The following is a 26,371-nucleotide window of genomic DNA, read 5'->3' as shown; positions in this document are numbered from 1 at the left end:
TGCTCACAGCTAAAGTATTCCAGCATTACTTCAATCTTCTCTATGTCATTCTCAGTTACAACTTGATCTTCTCTAATAAGATCACTCTGCTCTTCCACCTTAAACCCTAGCTCAACATAAACCCTATTCGTAGCTCTTTCAACAACTTAAAAACCCTAGACATGATGTCCTTTTAAAGGAATCTGATTTCATGTCGGTCCAATAGGATTACATTACAATTTCCTAGGTTTAGTGAATATAGACATACTTAGTAACATGACACAAGAATCACCGTCAATGTGTTGGCACCATCAAACAATCAGTGGACTGGTAACTCATCACAAAATGTCAGTTGGTAACTCATCATAGAGTGTTACTGATTCATACAAAATGCAAGTTGCCGATTTGACAAAAATGCCAGTTGCCGGTTTGACAAAAATTAATACTGGTAAAAATGTGTTGTGCCTCTTTTCTTCTTCATATCTCTTGTGATCTGCAAACCACTTGGGGTTGACATGCCACTTCAGACCAGGAAACACATTCTGCAAAATCACCACTAGTCAAAAGACTAGAGTACAACATACTAGTTGGAACAAATACCAGTTGAGCATGAGCTCATACATATAAAGGGGATCTCGATATAAGTGTGTATCCATCAATGAAAATCACAACATAAACATTAAAAATGCCAACAATCTCCCCCTTTGGCATTGATGGCAACACTTAGGAAAATAAAATTTTGACATCTAAGTGTTTTACAACAAAAACTTGCCATTAACAAAAATTCTCCCCCTAAGCATATACATTATCCTTTAATCAATAGAGTGTATAGAAATTTTGCATTCAAAGCATAATCATCAGAGCATATAGCATATATCATAGCATATATCAAAATTTCAAAAATAGATACTTCTCCCTCTGATATACTTCTCCCCCTGATATATCAAAATTTCAAAATTTAAGACCATCAAAATTTCAAAACCATGTACTTCTCCCCCTTTGCCAACAATGACAAAGTACCACTACAAAAACTTATTTCCATATATATATATAAGAGTTTATGACAATAATGAATAATACTTGTCAAAAACCGCTTTGTAGTCCTGCAAAAATTGTTTCATGGAGAGAGACTAGGACTCAAGTAGGGAGGTTGCCACTTCCTTCTCTATTTGCATTTGTGATACTTGTTCCTCCATGGCATCTATTGTGCTCAGTTCTTGGGTAACTATCAGTGCTTCCAGGTTCAGATAGCATTTCTGAAGAATTTGCAGTTGTGGGTAATGCTAGTTGGAGTTCCTGCAAATCCCTAGATCTTGTGCTGATCTCCTGCTCTATCTTGGCTGACTAGATTTGGAACCAGTGAACAGTTTTCCCATATGTCATAAAGGAGTCGTAAGGAGTCTTGAATGTGCATAAGTAGGACTGTAAGTCCATTTGAAGTTGTTGCTTCTTAGCTAGCACATCATCACAAAATAGATGAAGTTGATAGATTTTGCTGAGTAGCAAGTTTCCCTCATCCAAAGCACTCCTTATGTCCTTTTGATCCTTTGACAGTTTAGTCCTAAGCTCATTTAGATTCTTCACCAGAGCAACATTAAGAGCCTTTTGGTCCTCTTTCTTTACATTGGCCTCAGCTACTTCTTCTAGGCTTTGCACCTGATCATCCAATATAGTACATAGAAGTTTGAGTTGTGCTAGTGATGAATCAGTGTTAGGAAGATTAGTATTGGGGATTAAATTGGTGAGCATGTCTAAAGCTACCTGAATGATGTCTTGTTCCTTTTTCCTATGGATGATCTCAAGGTTCTCTTGAGCAATCTTGATGCTCTGCATAAGTTCTGACTCACTTGCAAATTGGAGATCGATAGGACTAGAGAGATTAACTGGTGAAGATTGACTTCCAGTTGCCTTTGGAGTCTCCAACTGAGAGCCTCTAGCCACTTTGCGTTCCTCGGCTGCTTTAGCTTTCTTCTTTTCTACTTCTCTTCTCTTCTCTTCTCTTCTTCCTTGTCTTCTTCTTCCTTTTTCTTCTCCTCTGCTCTCCTCTTCTGCTCTTCCTTTTCTTCTTCTTCCCTCTTCTTCTTCTCTTCCTCTTCTTTTTCTTCTTTTCTTCCTCTTCCTTCTTCTTTTCTTCCTCTTCCTTCTTCCTCTTCTCCTCTTCTTTCTTCTTCTTTTCTTCTTCTTCTTCCTTCTTCCTCTTTTCTTCTGTGTCCTCTTCTTCTTTCTTTTTCCTTTCTTCTTCGTGCTTCTTTTTCTCTTCATCTTTTCTTTTCTCCACTTCCTCTTTCTTTTTCTCTTCTTCCTTTCTCCGTTTCTCATCTTCATCCTTCTTCTTTTTCTCTTCTTCTTTGTCTTTTGCCAATTGCTATGTGTCCACAGCTTGTTCACCACCCTAATCAGCCTGTTGCCCCTATTTAGTTCCATTAGATGGTATATCCTGAGTGATATCTTCTCTATCCAAGGCATCGACATCTATGGTGTCGATTGGTTCCTCCACCATGTTTCCTTCTTCATCAAAAACTTCATCCGGTTTGAAAATAACCGGTTCCTTTTCGGCTTGGAGGTTGGCCATTCAAGCTTTGTGTGAACTGATAACATGGGCCATGTGTTGATGTGTATCCTTTTCTATATCATCAACTCTCCCTTCCAACAACTAGAGTCTTCTTCTCCTTGTGAAGAAGAGACCTTTATTTTGATCTAATACATCAAATAATTCTGAATTTGAGAGTTCGGGGAAGTAATGTGCAAACACTTTCTCCCTAATCTCTTATTCTTTTTCAATGGAAATGCACCATTTTTTATCCAATGCTTTATACAATGAATCTGGTGTCTGAGATTTAATCTCCGATGGTGACTAGTCATTTCTACATAAATAAAGAATAATCTCCTGTAGTACTTCATCTTTTTCCTCACTATTGAAATCATCATAATAATCAATTAAATCATGAAGTAAATTTCTCCTAATATTCTTTACTATTCTTTGACAATGTGTCAAAGGTTTGTAAGAAGAGATATCTATATTTACCAGTGCGGATGTTGCCGGTTCATTCTTCTTCACCTTCTTGGTCTGTCTAGCCTTCTTTGGTTGTTCATCAGACTCAGTTTCTTCGGAGTCCGGTTCATTTGCCTTAGTCTTCCTCTTTCTTTTGAAGACTTTTGCTAGTGTTACCTCTAGTTTCTTCTTTGCCAGTGACCGCTTGGTCACTCTTGGAGTCTCAGTGGTAGCTGGTGCTGATGCCGCAGGCACTACCTTAGCTTTCTTGGCTGTTAGTTCTTCTCCCTTCTTTACCGATGGTTCTTCAACCGGTGTGATCCTCTCCAAGTAGGTTTTGGTTCGCTTCACCTTTGGATCAAGAGGCGAGGCAATAAGGGTTGAAGCATACCCTTCCAGCATGTCATACATGACTTCATAGCCCATAGGCTCCACTTCCTCCATTCTAGGCTCAACAGCCTCCATTAGACATTTGTCCACCTGAATAGTGAAACAGATGTCGTCTTCATACTTCTTCACTATGTCACCTAAGATTCACATCCTCTGACTCATTTTTCTTCTGAACTCATCAAAGTATTTTTTCAGGATCTTAGGGTAGCCGGTTCTAATGGCTTCAACACTTTCCTTTATCTGCTTGGTTACCAGTTGGTCAGGGACCACTGGACATCTCCTACACCCAGAAAAGTAGCCTTGGAAATAGAAAAACAATCCTACCAGTAGTTGTCCAAATTTAAATCTCAGTGAATTGTCCTTTTTGATTGCCTTGAGATTTGATAGGAGTTTCCTCTACATACCGGTGCATAGGTCAAATGATTTATCCTCTATAATCATCTAGTAAGCGGCATTTACCACTACAGTAGATACAAAATTAATCCTGTTGGCTAAGAATGTCCTGTAGCCTACCACCATGCAAGCATATTTTACCAGTTCATCCTTGATAAGATTAATTGTCATACCTCGTGAATCACTTGTCGAACCAGTGAGCTTGGTCATTTTCATTTTGCTTACCGTTCTTAGGGCTGGTACTTCCCCTATGTTGCAGAAACTAGTGACTGCATGAATTGCCTTAGGCATGATATCATCCATTCTCTCCAGGTACATCTTGTCACCATGGACTCTGCTCAGAATGATTCTGATGTGATCCTCTATGAAATCTTCCAGAAAATACACCGCATTATGGAGTTTCTTCTTCTCTAAGATACTGAACTCTGGTTTGATCCTTTTGTCCTTATCGCAAAATAGACCTAATTGAGTATGAATGGCTAAGTACCCTAGGTCTTCTATCTTGCAATCAATATAGTCTAAAATTCCTTCTTCAACTATTACTCCAGCTGGGACTTGTGATAAAGCATTATACTTGGACTTCCTCTGAATGAAATTTTCTAACTCAATGGATGTGCTTGAACTAGTATGAGATGCAAAAGCCATTGAAGAGTATTTCAAGAATACAAAAAATACCTTTCACATGTGAATTTAGGGCTTCTTGATTCTACTTTGCTTCACTCTCCATCAGATGCCAAAACACCACTTTGAGTTCTCCACTACCGATTGCAAACTATATTTGAATCTCTTTCAAATCTCTCCAATTCCTCGAAATCTAAGATCAAATCGCCTTCTCTTCGCTCTGCACTTGAAAACTTTTCTTTGCTCGAAAAAATAGATAGTGAGAAATGATTTGAAAATTGCATTTATACATGTCTCTCACCTACCATCATTAATGCTCCTATATTAGGGCGTAAACACTAATTTGCCTCTTTACCATTTCCGGTCATCTACCAAGTGATAGGTGTAGCATACCGGTTAAGGTCTTTTACTGGTATTAACTGGGGGTTTGAAAGCATTTTGCCATTTACTCCCCCTAAGCCTTTCAGGCTCAGTTTGTTGGTTCAGTCATTTCCACACTGGGTGCAGAAATTGGTTCCTCCTCCAATAATACGGGTTTCTCCTTCCATACTTTCTTCATGTCTTTTTGAACTTTTTCAACATCTATTTCTCCTTCCTGAGTGACCGATATATCATCAGATATACTTTTTTTGCTTTTGCAGAATCTTGCAATGTGACCCGGTTTGTTGCAGTGATAGCAAACAAGTCCAAGTTCTCTCCAATGTCCATTGTACATGTTTCCATTCTTCCTTCTGCATGTTGCAGCAGTGTGACCATGACCATGATAGATCATACAACTTTCTCTCCATCTAGTTTCCGCTTGATGACCACTGCTTCTTGACTAATGATTGAAGACATTAAACCAGTTGTGGTTCTGATTCATAAAAGATTTAGGACCAGTTCCTTTGGTCCTCTGAGGATATCTTCCGGTGTTATCCATTACAGACTTACATCAAATTCTCTATGCCCAAACTTGTTGCATGCATAACAATGACCATTGAACTTAATGGATCTAGGTATATTGTTGATAAAATAAGGAAAATTATTGTAGGCTTTTCTCCTACACACATTAGCAGTGTGTCCTTCTTTAAGATAGTTAAAGCAAACAGGTTTGAATTTTTGCTTACCTTTTCCTTTGAGTGTCAGTTGCTTCTTTATGCTTTAGCATTTGTCCTTGAGGATTCTCCTTCTTCATGTCCAGAAAAACCAAGACCATTGGTATTCTTTGCCAGTCTAGATGACTCAAGCTTTTGCTCTAGCTTGACTGTACTTTTGCCAAACTTAGCTAGTATTTCCTTTGATTCAAAGAGTTCTTTGGAAATAGCAGTGTTTGTCTCCATAAGACTTGCATTTTCTGAGATGGCAATGTTCAGTTCTCCTTGGATGTCTTCTTTCTCCATTCTACTCTCATGAAGGTGAGCAGTTAGTGCACTGATCTCTTGTTTCAACTTGGAGATCTCATGATCTCTGTCTTTTACCAGATCTTTAGCCTTTCTCCGTTTCTCAAGCTCTTAGCTAAACCGAATAGTCAGTCCTTCCAACTCCTTTCTCAGATTAGAGTTTGAATCATTCATCTTATTCACTTCAGCAATCATAGCTTCAATGTTAGCTTCATCTTCAAAACTACTTTTAGATAGTTCCATCAGCCTCTCTACATGTTCTCTTCTTTTTGCTTGAGATACCTTGTATTTGACCATAAGATCAGCATAGGCTTGCTCAGACTTAGTGAGCCATTGAGTAAGTTCCCTCAATGTGTATTCTCCCATATCTCTTTTCAAGTGGTTAAACTTATAGAAAGGTTGGCTCTAATACCAATTGATGAATACTAAGAGGGGGGGTGAATTAGTATGCCAAAAATCTTTGCACTAAAACACTTACACAGTCTAGAGATAAACTGGTAAAGCAGTCTGACAATCAAACCGGTTATCACACATACAAACCAAAATGTGAATAAACCATCCACCCACAAAAGCAATGCAACCATAACACAAGATATTTGACATGGAAATCCAATTGGGAAAAACCACGGTGAGATGGAACTCACAAGTCACTATCTGCAGAATAGAAACCAGACTGGTTAAGGTCAGACTGGTTAAGGTCTTACAATGTTCTTCACTAGAACAGATCCTGTTAGGAATCTCAATCTCTGTTAGGAGATAAGTTCGATTAAAGACTACCTTGTTAGAGGATTTTAGATTCACATGTGTGAACCACCTTGCTGGAGGATTTTACAAAGGCTTTGAGGCCTACCCGGTTAAGGGCTACAAACTTGTCAAAGATGTGAGTAATCAACAAGTGTTTGATCTATCTACTAGCACAAACTGCTTGGTTAGATCCAGTATTGCTCATAGCTAATGCATTCCAGCATTACTTCAATCTTCTCTATGTCACTCTCAATTACAACTCGATCTTCTCTAATAAGATCGCTCTGCTCTTCCACCTTAAACACTAGCTCAACATAAACCCTATTCGCAGCTCTTTCAACAACTTAAAAACCCTAGACATGATGTCCTTTTAAAGGAATCTGATTTCATGTCGGTCCAATAGGATTACATTACAATTTCCTAGGTTCAGTGAATCTAGACATACTCAGTAACACGACACAAGAATCACCGTCAATGTGTTGGCACCATCAAACAATTGGTGGTTTGGTAACTCATCACAAAATGCCAGTTGGTAACTCATCACAGAGTGTTACCGGTTCATACAAAATGTTAGTTGCCAGTTTGACAAAAATGAAGACTGGTAAAAATTTGTTGCGCCACTTTGCTTCCTCATAATACTTAGGATCTATGAACCACTTGAAATCAACATGCCACTTCAGACTGAGAAACACATTTTGCAAAATCACCACTAGTCAAAAGACTAGAGTACAACATACTAGTTGGAACAAATACTGGTTGAGCATGAGCTCATACATATAAAGGAGATCTCAGTACAAGTGTGTGTCCATCAATGACAATCACAACATAAACATAAAAAATGCCAACATGAATGTGGAACTACATAATATTTGAAATTAGTAAATAACTGGTTACAAATTGAGGTTTACATAGCTATGGATTATTTTGAAGGGAGTTTTATTGCAACATCATTATACAATGAATTGAGATGTGAAGAAATTTTTTCGTAGCATTGGTATCTGACAAGGTATGATGTGAATTATTTGCAGATAATTAAATAAACTTTTATGCTTCAAATACATGATTCTTCAACAAAGTTGTTGCAAGAAATGATAAAGAAAAATGAAATGGACAATGCACACAATATAATTAATGATAATTTATAAATAATGCAATCAAGGCAAGCATACTTCATTACTTGAAAATGATCTAAAGTGTGGTATTCAAATTAGGTGCTTTAATAACTATTCTTTGCTTAAATGTATGGATTATTGAACACTACTAAATATTGAGAGGGAGGCTCGATTATGATATAATAAAACTTAATTGAATTAAATCATTTATTCTATAACATGAAAATGTTGGCATTATGTGAATCCGCATGAGCATTATGTGAACCGACATGAGCCTTATGTAAATTGGCATGAAGACATAATGATATTGTATGTTGTCGTTGATGTCAATATGAGACACAGTGTGAACTGGCACATGATATAAGTGAAGAAAGAGATACCGACATATGTGTGAACCGGTATATACCAAAGTGAAGCGGCACATTTGTTCAAAGTGAACCAGCATGTAGTTATGGGAACTGGCACATGGAAGCACTATATGACTACTGGTTGGTAAGGTAGCTTCCACTTCGAGGTTTCTGGTTGGAGTATCTCAAGTCTATATGACTCAATCGGTGATCTTTGTGTGATGAGCTAGTAGTATGATGGAGGACAGATCGTGTTGCCACGTAAGCTCTGTGCGCATGCAGGATCTTGCATAAAGAAGACTATTCCTATCTACCTCGGCAATGTGAAAAGTCTATCAAATGGTGATAACGCGTGATGGGTTATCAGCCGCCATGAAAATGGTGGATAATGGATGATGGAGAATGTCATGAGATCGACTCAAGACTAGTGCATTCAATGCATTATGTTTCAACGGTCAGGATCGAACCATTTGAATTGCTCAACCTAACAGGTTTAGCATTTAGGGTTTTTTCTACTAACCTGTATGTTCCTTATAAGATTGATGTTAGGTTTTTGTTTGAAGTTGTTGGCAAAAATTTGTGAGTGTATATCCAATGAAAGTGATACAAGATTCTTGCCAGACCATAAGAGAAAAGAGATACCTACAAAGTGTATGTGCAGAAGGAAAAGAGGAGCCTAAATGGATCTGTATTAGTATTAAGTACTGTTAATAGATCATTGTAATACCTTTTGATCTCTAACCACTTCAACAGTTGCAAAATCCCTTAACAGGGTAGCCTTAACTGGCTTGATTCAAAATCCCTTAAATCGGGTGGTCTTAACCGGCTTGCTGTAAATCCCTTACCTGGGTAACTCGAAGCTAATGAGTTCTAAGAAGCTAGAGAAGCTTAGGAGATCCTTTTAGATATTTTGTTCTTAAAATCCTCTAACAAGGTGACCCTACCGGGTTTAACCCTTAACTGGGTATCCCTTAATTGGGTGATCCCTAACAGGATCGGTTCCTACTAGAACCTATTGTAATGTTCTTAACCAGACAAGGCTCCTAATAGAGAAGACTTCTAAAGAGTTCAAAAAGTAGCTTGTGGGTATTCATCCCCACTGTGGTTTTTCCCAGTTGGGTTTCCACGTGAAAAATATGTGTGTCATGTGAAATGCTTTTGTCTTGTGATGCTTTGTTTTATCTATTATGCACATGTAGTTTCTATATTTTATGCCTGTCTATAAAACATATTGGACTCACTGTTGTGAAGATTTGATGGTTAGGACTTCTAGTTCATGCATGAGAATATTATGATAATGTGGTATTGAGCTAAGAGAAAAGCTTAGTGAGTGACCGGTTCATGACTGATTTAGCTATTCTAGATGCTACCGGTTGCACTCTATTTTACCACTATCTCTATTTATCAGTCATTGTGAGTGTTTTTTATCAAACTAGTTTTGGACTATATTTGTGTCTGTACTGATCCACCCCCCCTCTCAGTACCAGTTTGGTACTAGTGGTTCATCATTGAGTTATCAATTGGTATCAGAGCACTCCAGGTCCTCTGTGTTGTAAGCTTAACCGCTTAAGGAAAAGATCCTAGCCAAATGATGAAGAGGGAAGGTCCAAAGTTCAACAGGGAAAACTTTGGTATATGAAAAGACAAGATGAAGATATTCATCAAAAGTATGGGTGTTCAACACTAGAGTTATGTTGAAAATGTATATGTTGTTCCTACCAGTACTCTCACCGATGACCAAAAGAGAGAGATACAAGAAAACGGGCAAGTCATGGAAGCCCTCATCAGTAGTCTATCTGACATTGAGTTTATTGATGTTTAGGACAAGGCAAATCCCAAAGAAGTATGGGATGCTCTTGAAAATATCTATGGTGGTGATGAGCATGTAAAATAGGCTAAGGAAGAGAGCTTGAGAGGAAAGTTTGAAGTCATGAGAATGGTTGAAGGAGAGACCATTCAGTAGTATGGAATAAGAATCAAAATAGTTGTTGGAGAAATAAAGAGTGTGGCAAAATAGAAGATTCCACTATGGTTAGTAAAGTCCTGAGATCCCTGTTGCCAGTCTATGCAATAAGGGTTGCTGCTATTCAGAAGCTGAGATCAATAGACAAGTCTAAGGCATCCTTGGACTCCATCATAGCCAAGTTGATAGCCTATGAGCTAAATAGCTTTGATGGTAGTGTTCAAAAGTCAGAATCAGCTTTTAAAGCTTCTGCTATACCATCCAGAAAAGGAAAAGAGGCTAGCACTAATGGGGAACCTAGTCAGAACAGAGAGATGAAGGATGAAGAGTTTCTGATGGAATTTGAAGCTCTTCTAGCTAGGAGATTCCCAAAAGGAACTAGTAAATACAAAGGTAAAATACCTTTGAAATGTTTCTCCTACAACCGGATAGGACATATTTCTATGAACTGTCCTAATAGTGACAACAAGGACAAACCGGAAAGGTTCAAGAAATTCAAAGGAGGAAACTAGAGAAATTGTTTTGTGGCAGTTGATGAAGGTGTCACAGATGAGGAATTAGAAGATGAAGAAAATGAAGACATTGTGTTCATTGTTGTAAAGGAAGATGTGACAGACAAGAAGGCTCTTGTCTCCTGGTTTGATGATTCCAATGAGTGGATCATTGACAGTGGCTACTCTCACCATATGACTGGTGACCGAAGGAAGTTTCTATCATTAGAAGAGTATGATGGTGGTGTGGTTCACTTTGGCAATGATGCACCATGCATGGTCAAAGGTAGAGGGTCCATCTCCTTGAATGGAAAGAGTAGTGCTGACAATGTGTATTGGGTTGATGGTATCAGACACAACCTTCTAAGTGTTGCCCAGTTAAATGATAGTGGACTCACTCTGCAATTCAAGAATAGAGTTTGTAGAATCAAAGGTAAAGATGGTAAATTAGTAGCCACCGACATGCAAACTAAAGGTAACCTATTTCATCTAAATGCTAATATAAGTACATGTCTTATGGCTAAGCTCGATGATAGCTGGATATGGCATAGGAGATTTTGCCATGTGAACTTTGACAACATTGTGAAGGCTAGTAAGATCAAGGTAGTTAGAGGGTTGCCAGTGCTGAGCAAACTAGATAATACCTTGTGTAGAGAATGTCAATTGGGGAAAATGTCTTCCTCAACTTTTAAAGGTAAATCTTTCACTATTGACAACTTGCTTGATCTTGTGCATACTGATTTATATGGTCCTATGAAAACTAGAACTGTGCAGTGTGATAGGTACTTCATGATTCTCACTGATGACTACTCAAGAATGATGTGGGTCACATTCTTGAAAGACAAGTCTGAAGCTTTTGGGAAATTCAAAGCTTTCAAAGCATTAGTGGAAAAGGAAAGCGGTAAAAGGATCAAGTGTCTTAGAACTGATCAAGGAGGGGAATTCACTTCCAGTGAATTCAACAAGTACTATGAAGAACTTGGCATCAAGAGATAGCTGTCTGCCCCCCAGAGTCCATAGTAGAATGGCCTAGTAGAGAGGAATAACTAGACTATGGTTGAAGTAGCTAGAACTATGTTGATCCAAGGAAAGGTTGCTCACACCTTTTGGAGAGAAGTGGCGAGCACTGCAGTTTACACTATGAACTAGGTACTCATCAAAAAGGGCAAGGACAAAACTCCTTATGAGTATTGGACCAGATATTCCACCAAGAGTAAAGCTTTCAAGTGCTACAAAAATAGGACTCAGAGAATTATGGAAAGCATCAATGTAAGAGTTGATGAATCCTCTGAGAAGACTGAGAAAACCGGCAGTGAGCAAGTTGTAAATGAACCGGTTGCAACCTTCTAGGAATTGGTTGTCAGTCAAGTAAGCACTAGTAATAGTGTTGCTAAACTGGTGAATGTTGATACTGATGAAGATAAGGATGAAGAAGAAAAGAAAGAAGAACCAATTAAGACCATTGCTCAGTATGTCAAGTTGAGTCATGATCCCAAGCAGATCATAGGTGATAAGGATGTAGGAATCCTTACCAGAAGAAAGATGAGAGAAAACTTATGCATGATCTCTGAATTTGAGCCTAAATTATTCAAAGAGGCTCATAATGATGAAGATTGGATCAAGGCAATGGAAGAAGAACTTGACCAGATAGAGAAAAATGGTACATGGTCCTTGGTACCCAGACCAGAACATAAGAATGTCATTGGCACCAAATGGGTGTTCAGAAATAAGTTGAATGAGGATGGCACAGTGATTAGGAATAAAGCCAGACTATTATGCAAAGGATATGCTCAAGAAGAAGGTGAAGACTATGGGGAAACCTTTGCTCCTGTAGCCAAATTGGAAAAAGTTCGTATGCTTCTTGCATATGCAGCTTTTAAGAGATTCAAGGTATATCAAATGGATGTAAAATCTGCATTCCTAAATGGTGTACTTGAAGAGGAGGTATATATTGAGCAACTAGATGGGTTTACCCTATCTGAAGATAGTGACATGGTATGTAGGCTACACAAAGCATTATATGGTCTAAAGCAAGCACCTAGGGCATGGTATGAGAGCCTACATTCCCATCTTGTGAAGATTGGATTTGAGAGAACAAGTGAAGATAGTAATATCTACTTGAAGTCTAAAGAAGATTAGATCCTAATCTGTGAAGTCTTTGTTGATGACATCATCTTTGGTGGAGATGACAAGATGAGTCATGAGTTTGCTGATGAGATGAAGAAAGAGTTTGAAATGTCACTCATAGGGGAGATTAAGTTCTTCATTGGACTGCAGATCTAGCAGATGAAAGATGGAATCTTCATCACTCAGTCCAAATATGTCAAAGAGGAGTTGAAGACTTTTGGCATGGAAGATAGAAAACTGCTTGGTACACTAATGGTGACCGGTTACAAATTGAAAAAGGAAGATGATTCCGCACTGGTTGATGAGAAGGAATACTGATCAATGATTGGTAAGTTGCACTTTGTAGTGCATAGCAGACCGGATATTGCACATGCAGTTGGCATCACTACAAGGTTCTAGAAGAGTCCAAGAGAATATCACTTGAGTGTAGTCAAGTGGATTCTTAGGTATCTGAAGGGAACAATTGACTATGGATTGTGGTACCCATACAACAATAATTTCAATCTGAAAGTATTCATAGATGCTGATTGGGCCGGTAATGTGGATGACCGGAAGAGCACAACTGGTGGTGCATTCTTTCTCGGTGGTAGACTAGTCTCATGGATGAGCAAAAAGCGAAGTTGCATCTCTCAATCTATAGCAAAAGCGGAGTATGTTGTAGCTTTCATGAACTGTACTCGGACAATCTGGATGAAGCATGTACTGGAAGGCTTCAAGATCCCTGTATCTGAACCGGTAAGTATATTCTGTGATAACACAAGTGCTATCAATATATCAAAGAATCTGGTTTTACATTCTAGAACCAAGCATTTTGAGCTTAAGTATCATTTCTTGAGGGAACAGGTTCAGAATAAAGAGATTGCATAGGAGCATGTGTCTAGTAAGGAGCAGTTAGTAGACATATTCACCAAGCCTCTCCAAAAGACAACATTTGTGCATTTGAGAGGTAAATTAGGGGTATTTCCCCTTCAAGAGGTGAACTAAAAGTGGTTGTTCCACATCAGTCGGGAACTAGATAGACAAATCTTTGGTTGATTGGTCTATTTAAGGATGCTACTCCTCAGGGGGAGTAGCATAAGGAAATAGTGATGATTGTACCTCCACTTTGGCATTGTTGTCAAAGGGGGAGAAGAAGTGAAGCAAAAAGATATCTGTAGCAAATGGGGAGAAGATGTGAAGTAGAGAAGATATCTTTTGTATATTGCCATCAATGCCAAAGGGGGAGATTGTTGGCATTATGTGAACTGGCATGAGCTTTATGTGAACCGACATGAGCCTTATGTAAACTAGCATGAAGACATAATGATATTGTATGTTGTCGTTGATGTCAATATGAGACATAGTGTGAACCAGCACATGCGATAAGTGAAGAAAGAGATACCAGCATATGTGTGAACCAGTATATGCCAAATTGAAGCAGCACATTTGTTCAAAGTGAACCAACATGCACTTATGGGAACCGACACATGGAAGCACTGTATGACTACTGGTTGGTAAGGCAACTTCCACTTCAGGGTTTCCGATTGGAGTATCTCAAGTCTGTGTGACTCAATCGGTGATCTTTGTGTGATGAGTTAGTAGTATGATGGAGGACAGATCATGTTTCCACGTAAGCTCTGTGCGCATGAAGGATCTTGCATGAAGAAGACTATTCCTATCTACCTCGGGAATGTGCGAAGTCTGTCAAATGGTGATAACGCGTGATGGGTTATCAGCCGCCATGAAAATGGTGGATAATGGATGATGGAGAATGTCTTGAGATCGACTCAAGACTGGTGCATTCAATGCAATATGTTTCAACGGTCAGGATCGAACCGTTTGAATTGCTCAACCTAATAGGTTTAGGGTTTAGAGTTTTTGCTACCGACCTGTATGTTCCCTGTAAGATCGATGTTAAGTTTTTGTCTGAAGTTGTTGGCAAAAAGTTGTGAGTGTGTATCCAATGAAAGTGATACAAGATTCTTGCCAGACCATAGGAGAAAAGAGATACCTGCAAAGTGTATGTGGAAAAGGAAAAGAGGAGCCTAAATGGATCTGTATTAGTATTAAGTACTGTTAATAGATCATTGTAATACTTGTTGATCTCTAACCACTTCAATAGTTGCAAAATCCCTTAACAGGGTAGCCTTAACTGGCTTGATTCAAAATCCCTTAAATCGGGTGGTCTTAACCAGCTTGCTGTAAATCTCTTAACTGGGTAACTCGAAGCTAATGAATTCTAAGAAGCTAGAGAAGCTTAGGAGATCCTTTTAGCTATTTTGTTCTTAAAATCCTCTAACAAGGTGACCCTACTGGGTTTAACCCTTAACTGGGTATCCCTTAACTAGGTGATCCCTAACAAGATTGGTTCCTACTAGAACCTATTGTAATGTTCTTAACTAGACAAGGCTCCTAATAGAGTGGACTTCTAAAGAGTTCAAAAAGAAGCTTGTGGGTATTCATCCCCACCGTGGTTTTTCCTGATTGGGTTTCCACGTGAAAAATATGTGTGTCATGTGAAATGCTTTTGTCTTGTGATGCTTTGTTTTATCTGTTATGCACATGAAGTTTCTATTTTTTATGCTTGTCTATAAAACATATTGAACTCACTATTGTGAAGATTTAATGGTTAGGTCTTCTAGTTCATGCATGAGAATATTATGATAATGTGGTATTGAGCTAAGAGAAAATCTTAGTGAGTGACCAGTTCATGACTAATTGAGCTATTATGGATGCTATCAGTTGCACTCTGTTTATCAGTATCTCTGTTTATCAGTCATTGTGAGTGTTTGCTGTCAAACTAGTTTTGGACTGTATTTGTGTCTGTACTGATTCACCCCCCCCTCTCAGTATCGGCTTGGTACTAGTGGTTCATCATTGAGTTATCAGAAAATTCATCACATACACATGAAATTAAATGAATGAAACACCATTTGAATCAACACAACAACACCAAAACTTTTACATGGAAAAACCATGGTGAGAATAAAAATTACTATAGATGTAATATGTTTGTAATGGTTCATGTCATTGGTTGGGGGGATCATTTCTCTAGACATATAGGTTAAGGTGCTTAACCATAGTGCAAGTTACAAATGAGACTTGCACAACTAATGATCACTTCTCTAGGGAAAGATACAAAACATTTGTCCAGATACAATGACAATAATATATTAAAAATTTAAAAGATAATAGCATCTAATATATAGATTAAAGTTCAAAAAAAAAAAAGTTCATAAAATTCGACTTTCATCTCTACACTAGAACACATATAGATATGTGCAGGATCATGGTGTTCCAAAATAGGCCCTTAAGTGATAATGAAATTTCACAAAATCTGAGTTATGCAACTTAACATGAAATTTCACAAAATCCGAGTTATGCAACTTAACATGAAAATTTGAATAAGTTATGAACATTATTTTTAAAATATGTAACAAGAGATTCTATATAAAATTGAATATAGTTTCTAAGCTACTAGTTTTGGTTTTTGGAAAAAAAATTCCTATTTGATGAAAATTTCAAATTTCAATGCAGTGGTACTAAAATTTCAAGAAAAAGATAAGAAGTATGCATATGTCTGACCACCCTAATCAAAATACAATGATAATATTTTTTATAAGATTTATAATATAAGTATTATCATGTCTAGATGTGACACATATTTTTTATAATATTTTATAAAGTAAATAACTATTTAAGAATTTTTTTACTACAACTTTTTTAGAAATTTAGAAACTCCTACGTCTGACCACCTTAACTTGGTCAAAACCTTAAAAAATTCATTTTAAAATTTTTTTTCCTTATATTAGACAAAGCATAGGATGTGACACATGTGTTGGATTCAAAAAATGTTATGCCGTTTGAAAGTTGTGTGTGTTTTTCAATCAGTCTACCTATCAAGACTTTTGATAGAATTCAATTAGAAAATAAATAATAATTATTTATTAAAGTCGAAATAAGACAAGCCTTATATTGTTGGAAATAAGAGAACTATTAGACACAATGCACCAATGAGAGGGGGGTGAATTAGCGGTTCTCAAACTTTTCCCTTTAACTATCCCTATAGACACCTAAAATTAATATTTAATTAATTTAAGCCTATCGACATAATTAATTGACTTTAATTGTGTTATCCTTATTCTTCTCATTGTTAATTAAATCTAATTTAATTAATAATATCACTATTGTCTAATAATTAATTTATCAAATAAATTAATTATTCCCCTGTTCTTCTAAAGTCCCCTCTAATAATTATTTCCTCTAAATCAACTTAGTTAATTAATTCTAATTAATTAACCTAGTCATGTGATTCCTACAAATCACTTTTCCTAATCCCACTCAACCTAATTAATCCTTCTCGAGTCTCTCATAATCATGCTTATCATTATTCTACTATTTTTAATTCCCACTCATGTCACCTCAACATTTAGTCTCTCAAAGAAATTCAAATTTATTTGAATCCCTCAATGCATCCTTATTTTGGAATTTTTCAATTCCACAAGTTTGAAATTCAAATTTCTCCCCCCTTTTCCAAAGGAATTTTATATTCCTATTTATTTTCCCAAGGCACTCTTGATCCATGCCTTCTCTCTAAAATCAATCTCAACCCTTCATAATCAAATTAATCTTGGCCCTCCATTGGCCTTCTCCAATCTATAAATTGGAGTGCATTCTCCTCACAAATAATATCCACTTCTCATGCATTGACATGCTACTATTTGCTCCTCTTCTTCCTCCAAATTTTCAATTCAAATCCATCCATCTTCTGTCCATCACTCAAATTCAATCCAATAATCCACTTACCTTGTAGAGCACAAGGAGAGCAATCCACATTCACTCCATCTCTCTCCAACTCTCCATTTGTCAAACTTTGGAGCTAGCAAAGTTTGTGGAGGTGAGGAGGACAAGGAAGAGCTACTTGCAATGGGAGCTTCATGAGTATATTTTGTCTTGTTTTCATGATGTTCTTATTTAATCTTTCTTGATATCTCATTTAAATGGTTTTTTAATTTATTGGATATTAATCATGCACTAACCATTTCATTGTGAGACAATCCCTATGAAAGTATACTGATTAATAGATCTAGCTGAATGCAGACTTGCTAGTTTGTGAGGAGACAAAACACAAATGCATTCACATAGAGGGACATCACATAAAACCAATATGTAAAAGCAAAACCCAAGATGGGAAAAAAATCAATGAGAAATACTGCTAGAGTCTGTTGCTCCAATCCAACCTCACAATGAAATCTCTTAAAATATTTAGGGCTATAACCCAAGGAGCTACAACCCCTGATTTAGAGCACCAACCCCTAACTTTTTTATGGGCTACAACCCAAAGGAGCTACAACCCCTAAACCAAGATACAACTCAGTGATCTCAAAGATAACTTCACATACAAAATTAATTAGACTATTACAAGTGAATCTTGTAACCATTTAATATACCTCACTCTACCAGTGAGACACCTTCTCTACTAAACTAGTACACCTCTCTCTCTGCTGCTGCTTCTTTACCAGTTCACCCCTTTCTCTATCGGTTTTCACTTCCTTCAGCTGCTCTGCTACTCTCCACTAGTACTACGCTTAGTTGGTTCTATGCTTTCCTTCTCCATAGTTACCTTTTCTTGTTCTTTGTCGGCATAAACATTACTGGTTCTACACTTCTACTAGCTGAAATCTTCAACTTGGTTCTCTCTCACCTTTAGTATCTTCTCTATCTCCTTGATGAGAACTTGACTGATCTTCTCTCACATGCAACACTTAACCACTTTGTAGGAGTCTAATATTCCTCTCTTCAGTAGTACTTAACAATATTTTTGGCTCGCATACATATAGCTAGGTTTTCCTACCAAGAACCAATTCAAAATTTAGGTGGTTAGGTTTTCCTTATCAACCCCAAGGAAAACCAAATCCAATTAGATCTTTGACTGATCTGATCACCCAAGAAGTTGTTTGATTATCACCACCATTATTCTTCTTTCTTGATCATGCCTTCTATCTTTGACAATTTTCTTTTTACCCTATCAGCTAATTTGTTGGTCAATCACCAAGATTGGTCTTGCGGTTTCTTCATCTACATTGATCTCCTGAATCACCCTAATCTTTCTCTAGGTTGTCCTCAAAGCCTTGAGCTGTAAACCTATGAAGTGGCTCTGCAACACATCCTATGATTTATGATATCTACCATTAATGTCAACCAACTTTGCAACTACCTTGTCGGTGCACAATCCATCAACTACTCCATGTATGTCCACCACCTTGACTCCACGTCACATCCATGTTGACCAATTGCCACCTTGTATCAGTATGTTAGTTCAAATAGGATCACCAAACAAACACTCAATTGGTTCTTCTTTTCTGTCAGTTCACTAACCTTGTCGGTATCTCACACTTTACCAGTTAACCTTTATGTCTACACATTTCTGAACTATCAGTGGAATACCTTAGTTGGTCACCAAACATGTCTATCCATAGCATGCTCATTCTCATCAAGTAGGGTCACTTCTCTTAGCCTCTTCGCTTCCTTACCAGTTTTCATTCTTACCAGTAGCCATCCTGATGACATCATGTCATCAACCTTCAGTGGTTTCTAACTAAGGCATCTTCATGCCAGTTTCATTCTCTATTTTCAAGTACACCACTTTACCTCCTTCTTCATCAGCCTGTATAACCTCTCTATCAATTTTTCAAGGTGACAAAATTATCACACTTCATCTATTGTAGCATCCCAACATGTCTTCTCTGTCAGTCCAGTGCATAGCCCTGATTTCATGCACTTGATCCATTTCTTTGTTTCACTGATATATTTAGTGTGAGCCTTCAAACACTTGCCTTTAACTCTTCTTCCTTATCTCACAGAACTTTAATGCACATTATGCATAATAGGAGATAAGTTCCACCTACCAATGGAGTGATACATTGTCATCTGCATCCAATGCTATGCTCATGTGGCTTCTCTGTTTGTGCAGCACATCTTCAAACATGCACATGTGATCAAGTTTGGGCATATTTGTTCCCAGTCATCTTTCACATGGTGATTGCATCTTCATCCAGTGGAGAGTCTTGTTGTTCTGCAACCACATAGCATATCGGTGACCTTTTCATCCTTCTCCTTCAATGCTGATGTGATTTAGGTAACATTTTTCCTCTTCATCACAAACAATATCCAAGCATCATGTTCAAAGTCAACACTTCACATAACAATTGACATACTCTCCTTACTGGTGATACAATGTACTGGTACCGGTAACCTTACCATTCCATCCACATAATTCAAGCACTAACTTGTATACCAATGACACCAATGGTCATTATTGTGAATGAGATTTTGTTCCTTACCTTATCAGTGTTCTGCAACACAAGGTGATATCAAAGATATCTCATTTTGTACTCCATGATAGTGTTGCACATATATCTCTTATACTAATAGTCAACCCATATCTTTTAACATCAATGACAACACAATGCCAATAATCTCCCTCTTTGGAATTGATGTCAACTCCTGTAGTATCCGGCATACTACATAATCTTTCTCCCCCTTTGTATGATCAAATGGATTCTCACTCATGTAGTATAGAGTATACTAGAAAATATTTCTCCCCTTTGACAACAATGTGAAAGGGCACTACAAGGATATCATTCTTCCTTGTATTTTCTGATCAGAGACATAATTATTTCTCCCCCTTTTATCTTCATTAGATGCATCTCCTCCTTTGATACCACTTGTTACATTTTCTCAAGTCACAACACTTGAGATGGATGACTCCACCATCAACTGACACCAATTGAGCATGCAAATATGATTCTACTTGTTAAAGAACTCAATTGCAGAAGGATGTGTCAATGACTACTACTCACCTACTAGTCAACTTGTGACACCTCCCGTTTGATCCCAAATTTCTGTAGAATCAAATGTGATTGTATTATGAATATAACCAACCACCAATAGATACCCAAAACCATGAAATTCTCTTGGGTATACCTACTATAATTTCAATCATCTGTAGTTTGGGGAGTCAGTATCTTTACAAGTTCAAGCATGTTGTCTCAACATCATAAACACTTGATCTTCTCCTAAGTCATACATCTGAGGTCCTCATCTTTAGTTAGGTCCAATACTAGCACTTCAATCACCTCCATATACCTGTTTAGTTGTTCATATGTGATCATTTGATGATATTTAGCTCCATTATATCCACCATAGCCTATGACATGATCTTGAATCCACACAATTCCATACAATGACATCATCATGCCATAAATTTAACCGGTTACCCCAAAGATATTCATGTCTGCATGATTGAGAACTGGGGCCCACATATGTCATTTAGGTCTTTTCCAATACCACCTAAGACATAAAATCCACATTCTATTCTACCCTGGCTGTTGCAATGATCTCTAATGTTATTTTCTTACATAACCTATAAGCACATGTTAGCATTCATGCCTGTAACATCCTGCACATACTGGTTCCCTATACCGGTCCACTATCACTAAAAGAGCTCCTTCCTATGAATCCTAACATTCTATGTCACTCTATATCTAATTCAATTTATTATCTTGTCATATATTGACACAACAATAGTGATCCAATTGTTCTTCCAAGTATCCTTCTTCACTGAGGGGTTGAATGCTAAGTTTAGTGTGAAACTCCCCCTAAGATCCTACATCTCCTATAAGCTTTAGGAGATATCACCTGTGCGATGAATGCATAGTGCCGGTCCATGGTCTTTTTCCTCTATACCTGCTTGGTCTCATTCTTTTTCCCATTTTTAGGCTTGGGAGAAGGTCTTACCACCTTCTACTAATGGGTCATTTCATTTCTGGATTCTGCATCACAAATGGAGGTAGTGCTATAGTAGCACACAACATTTATCCCAACTTCATGATTGGGGAATCTCTTGACATACCAGTTCGACCAACTTCTTCAGGTCATGTTGTTGTGACTAGAAACCAAAACCAGTGGGCCTCTTGCTCCTGCAGGGACATTTCTTCTTTGGTTCCATGTAGATCTCTGACTTCCATATGCTTTGTAACTACTTTTCTATAGAGCATAGTTTCTATATTGGCCTCCATATGATTGCAAGTTTCTCTTCCTGCAATCAAACTCTTTATGGCCAATTCCATTGAAGTCATAACAAATAATATTTGCATAACTAGGAGGGGGACATTCATGTTTCTATCCCTAGATGTATTATTCTCATATGCATGATATCTATGAGATCCTATATTATTATTTCTAGATCTCTTTCTACATTCCTCTTCCCTATGGCCATAAGCATTACAAGAAAAGAAATAACCAGAGAGAGGATATTTATTAATTACAAATTTATTTTTCCAAACATGAGGTGATCTTACAGGTTTGGCATCTCCATTTTTGCTTCTTCGGGAATGGATCCAAGGTTGTCCATTCTCTGGACATCTTCTAACTGATCCCTTCTTTTCCCACACTTGTCTTGTTCTTTGTCTTATATCTTTAGGACATCCTCTTTGTTGTCTTCTCATGATCTTGCTTTCGATGAAGCTATCTTCTCCCATCTTCCCTTTACCTTTGGGATCTTCATTATTCCTCCTTCTTCTAGCATCGGTCTTCATTCTTGTCTACAAGTCTTCACCGATTATGGTTAGTTCAACCTTCTTTCGAGGATAATTTCTAACAATGAAGGTCTATCCCTTGTTTTCTCCATTTGAGGAGACAAACAAAATGTCATTGTGGGGGACATTTTTGTTGGTGGAGCTTTCACTAACACCACTTCCTAAACCTTCAATATCCTTGGTATGATTTTTCTTCTTCAACATTTTGTCTAGGGAATCTTTGCTGCTCATTTTGACACTTCTCAAGATCATTTTAGAGAACCTCCATTTATCCAAGTAAAAGACATTCTTTATCTTTTACTTCTAGCTCAAAGGCTAGATCACTACATCGACACTCCATGGTGTCTTCCTTGTAATACTTCAACTCTGAGATGCATTTCTCAGATTGTTCAATGCATTTTATCAACTGGTTCTTCTCCACTATTGTAACATTCTTGAATAACTTGTATTCATTTCTTACTCTACTAAGTTCATCAAGAGAATTTACAAGTTCACATTTAAGATCAACTTCTACTCCATCTTCACTATCACTGGCAAACACATCTTGTCAGTAGGAGTAATCTACATGATCATTGTCAGATGTTTTCCTCTCATCTTCTAATTCTTGAGCCATGAAGAGGTGGGTTGCTTCATCATCATTATTGTAGCTACTAGCAAATCTGCCTTCATCATTTGCAGATACATGAGATGCATTTCTCATCATTATATCACAAGTTGATTCTGTAGTAGTGGCCTCATTTCCATAGAGCTTCTTCAATCTCTCCCAAAAGATTTTTGTCGATCTACATCTATCCACCTATGAGGAGACATCATCTGTTAACCCATAGATAATAGCCTTCATAGTTGTTTCATTGCACTGGTTTCTTCTTTCTACATCTAAATCGGTGGGAGGAGAGACTTTACTAGGGCAACCATTTACAATGGACATCCAAACATCATACCCTGGAGAGGATAAGTGAACTTCCATTATAACACTCTAAATGAAATAGTTAGACCCATTAAACACCGGAATTGGGATTGACACTAAACATATCATTGTGTCCTTAAGCCAAAATCTATCCAAGTGAGAGAAACCTTGATAAACAGGGTACCTATGCTCTAATACCAATTGTTAGAAACAATGCACCACTGAGAGGGGGGTGAATGAGTGATCTCAAAATTTTCCCTTTAACTATCCCTATGAAAGTATATTGATTAATAGATCTAGCTGAATACAAACTTGTTGGTTTGTGAGGAGACAAAACACAAATGCATTCATAGAAAAGGACATCACATAACACTAGTATGTACGAGGAAAACCCAAGATGGGAAAAACATCAATGAGCAATGCTGCTGGAGTCTACTACTCCAATCCAGCCTCATAATCAAATCTATTATAATATTTAGGGCTACAACCCAAGGAGCTTCAACCCCTGGTTTAGGGAACCAACCCAAGGAGAACCAACCCAAGGAGTACCAACCCCTAACTTGTTTATGGGCTACAACCCCTGTATCGAGCTACAACTCAATGATCTCAAAGATAACTTCATGTTCAAAATTAATCATATAGTTACAAGTGAATCTTGTGACCATTTTATATACCTCACTCTATTGGTGAGAGTCCTTCTCTGCTACATTGGTACAACTCTCTCTCTATTGCTACTTCTTTATCGGTTCACCTCTCTCTTGGATGGTTCTCACTTCCTTCAACTACTCAGTTGCTCTCCACTGGTACTACACTTAGGTAGTTCCATTCTTTCCCTCTCTATAGTTACCTTTTCTTGTTCTCTACCGATATAAACACTACCAATTATGCACTTCTACCGGTTGAAATCTTCAACCTTGTTCTCCCTCACACTTAGTCTCTTCTTTATCTCCTTGATGAGCACTTGACTAGTCTATTCGCACATGTAGCACTCAATAACTTCATAGAAATCTTATCTTCCTCTCTTTAGCAACACCTAATAATATTTTTGGCTCGCATACATATAGCCAGGTTTTCCCACCAAGAACAAATTCAATAGGCAATTAGGGTTTCCTCATCAACCTTTGAGGAAAACCAAATCCAATCAGATCTTGACTGATCTAATCACCCAGACAACTGTTTGATCATCACCACCATTTTTTATGCTTTCTTTATCATGACTTCTATCTTTGGAAATCTGCTCTTGACCCTATCATCTAATTTCTTGGTCAATCTCCAAGATTGGTCTTGCGGTTTTCGTCATCTACCTTGATCTCTGCAATCACCCTGAGCTGGCTCTAGGTTTTCCTCTAGACCTCAAGTCACAAACCTCTATAGTGGCTCTGCAACACATCCCATTATTTATAGTATCTACCATTAATGTCGACCAACTCTGAAACTACCTTGTTGATACACACTCCATCAACTATTGCATACAAGTATGCCAACTTGACTCCATGTGGCATCCACATCAACCAACTGCCATCTTGGATTAGTGTGTTGGTTCAGATAGGATCATTGACCAAACATTCAACTAGTTATTCTTTTCTATTGACTCACTAACCTGTCGATATCTCACACTTTACCGGTTAACCTTTATGTCTACACATTTCTAAATTATCGGTGGAATACCTTAGACATTTGCTAGACATGTGTATCCATAGAATGCTCATTCTCATCAGGTAGGATCAATTTTCTTAGCCTCTTTGCTTCCTTATTAGTTTGCATGCTTACTAGTAGCCATCCTGATGTCATCAACCTTCAGTGGTTTCTAACTAAGGCATCTACATGTCAGTTTGATTCTCTATTTTCTACTGCACCACCTCCTTCTTCATCAGCCTGAATAACCTCTCTGTCAGTTTATCAAGGTGACAAACTTATCACACTTCATCTATTTTGGCATCCGAACATGCCTTCGATGTTGATCCAGTGCATAGCCCTGATTTCATGCACTTGAGGCATTCCTTTGTTTCACTTATAGATCCGATGTGAGCCTTCAAATAATTGCCTTTACCTCTTCTTCCTTATCTCACAAAACTATAATGCACATTATGTATAATAGGAGATAAGATCCACTTACTGGTGGAGTGATACCTTTTCATTTGCATCTAGCAATGTGCTCATGTGGTTTCCCTATTTTTGCAACACATCTTTGAACAAACACATGTGATTAGGTGCGAGCACATTTGTTGTCAATCATCTTGCACATGGTGACTGAATCTTCATCTAGTGTAGGGTCCTATTGTTCTATAAGCACAGACCTTATCAGTGACCTATTCATCCTTTTCCTCTGGTGTTTATGTGATTTAGGTAACATTTTACCTCTTCATCACAAACAACATCCAAGCTACCTACTCAATCTCAACACTTCACTTAATAGTTGGCATACTCTACTTATTGGTGATACACTATACCAGTATTGGTAACCTTACCATTCCATCCACACAAGTCAAGCACTAGCTTATGTACTAGTGACACCAGTGGTCCTTACTCTGAATGACATTCTCTTCCTTACCTCACTGGTGTTCTGCAACACAAGATGATATCAAAAATATCTCATTATGTACTCTTTCATGACATTGTTGCACATACATCTCTCATACCGATAGTCAACCCATATCGGTTGATATCAATGACAACACAATGCCAACAAGAACATCCTTAAAGAACCCTTTTCATTTTATCAATTTTGGCCAGTAGTGTAAAGTCTAGAAAATCAAGGAATACTGAAAAACACATTTTTTAGTTGACTTTCTAGGCTTGTCACTTCCAAGCCAAATCCCAAAGCAAACCCGAGCTAAAATTTAAAATTTAAAATTTGTACAATAAAAATTGGATATCTAATTATATTGGATATCTTATTATATCCGATATCCAATTTTAATAAGTAAATTCAATAAGTAAATTTGCACATAATCTATTGTTTGTTGATATATCAATATATAATATATTAATTTATAAATATATTAGTATATGATATTAGGGAGAGGGAGAGGGGGGTGGGAGAGAGGGAGAGGGAGAGGGGGGGTGGGAGAGAGAGAGAGAGAGAGAGAGAGAGAGAGAGAGAGAGAGAGAGTATATGGGAGAGGGGGAGGGGGGGAGAGAGGGAGGGGGAATGGGTCATATTGTGTCCTATGACCCCTTAGGTGTCAAATATTTGTATGCAATACTGACATTGCCTTTTTATATTGTAATAATGGATCATCTTACCACCTTATAACACAATATGACCCATTAGGACATGATATGGTGTCATTAGGGGTCATATGGTGTCTTAAGGGGTCATGAGATACCATATGACCCCTAACAATA

The sequence above is a fragment of the Cryptomeria japonica genome, chromosome 3, assembly GCF_030272615.1.
Source record: "Cryptomeria japonica chromosome 3, Sugi_1.0, whole genome shotgun sequence".
NCBI classification, from domain to species: Eukaryota; Viridiplantae; Streptophyta; class Pinopsida; order Cupressales; family Cupressaceae; genus Cryptomeria; species Cryptomeria japonica.
The sequence above is the reverse complement of the archived record's forward strand: the minus strand, read 5'-3'. Positions refer to the sequence as shown.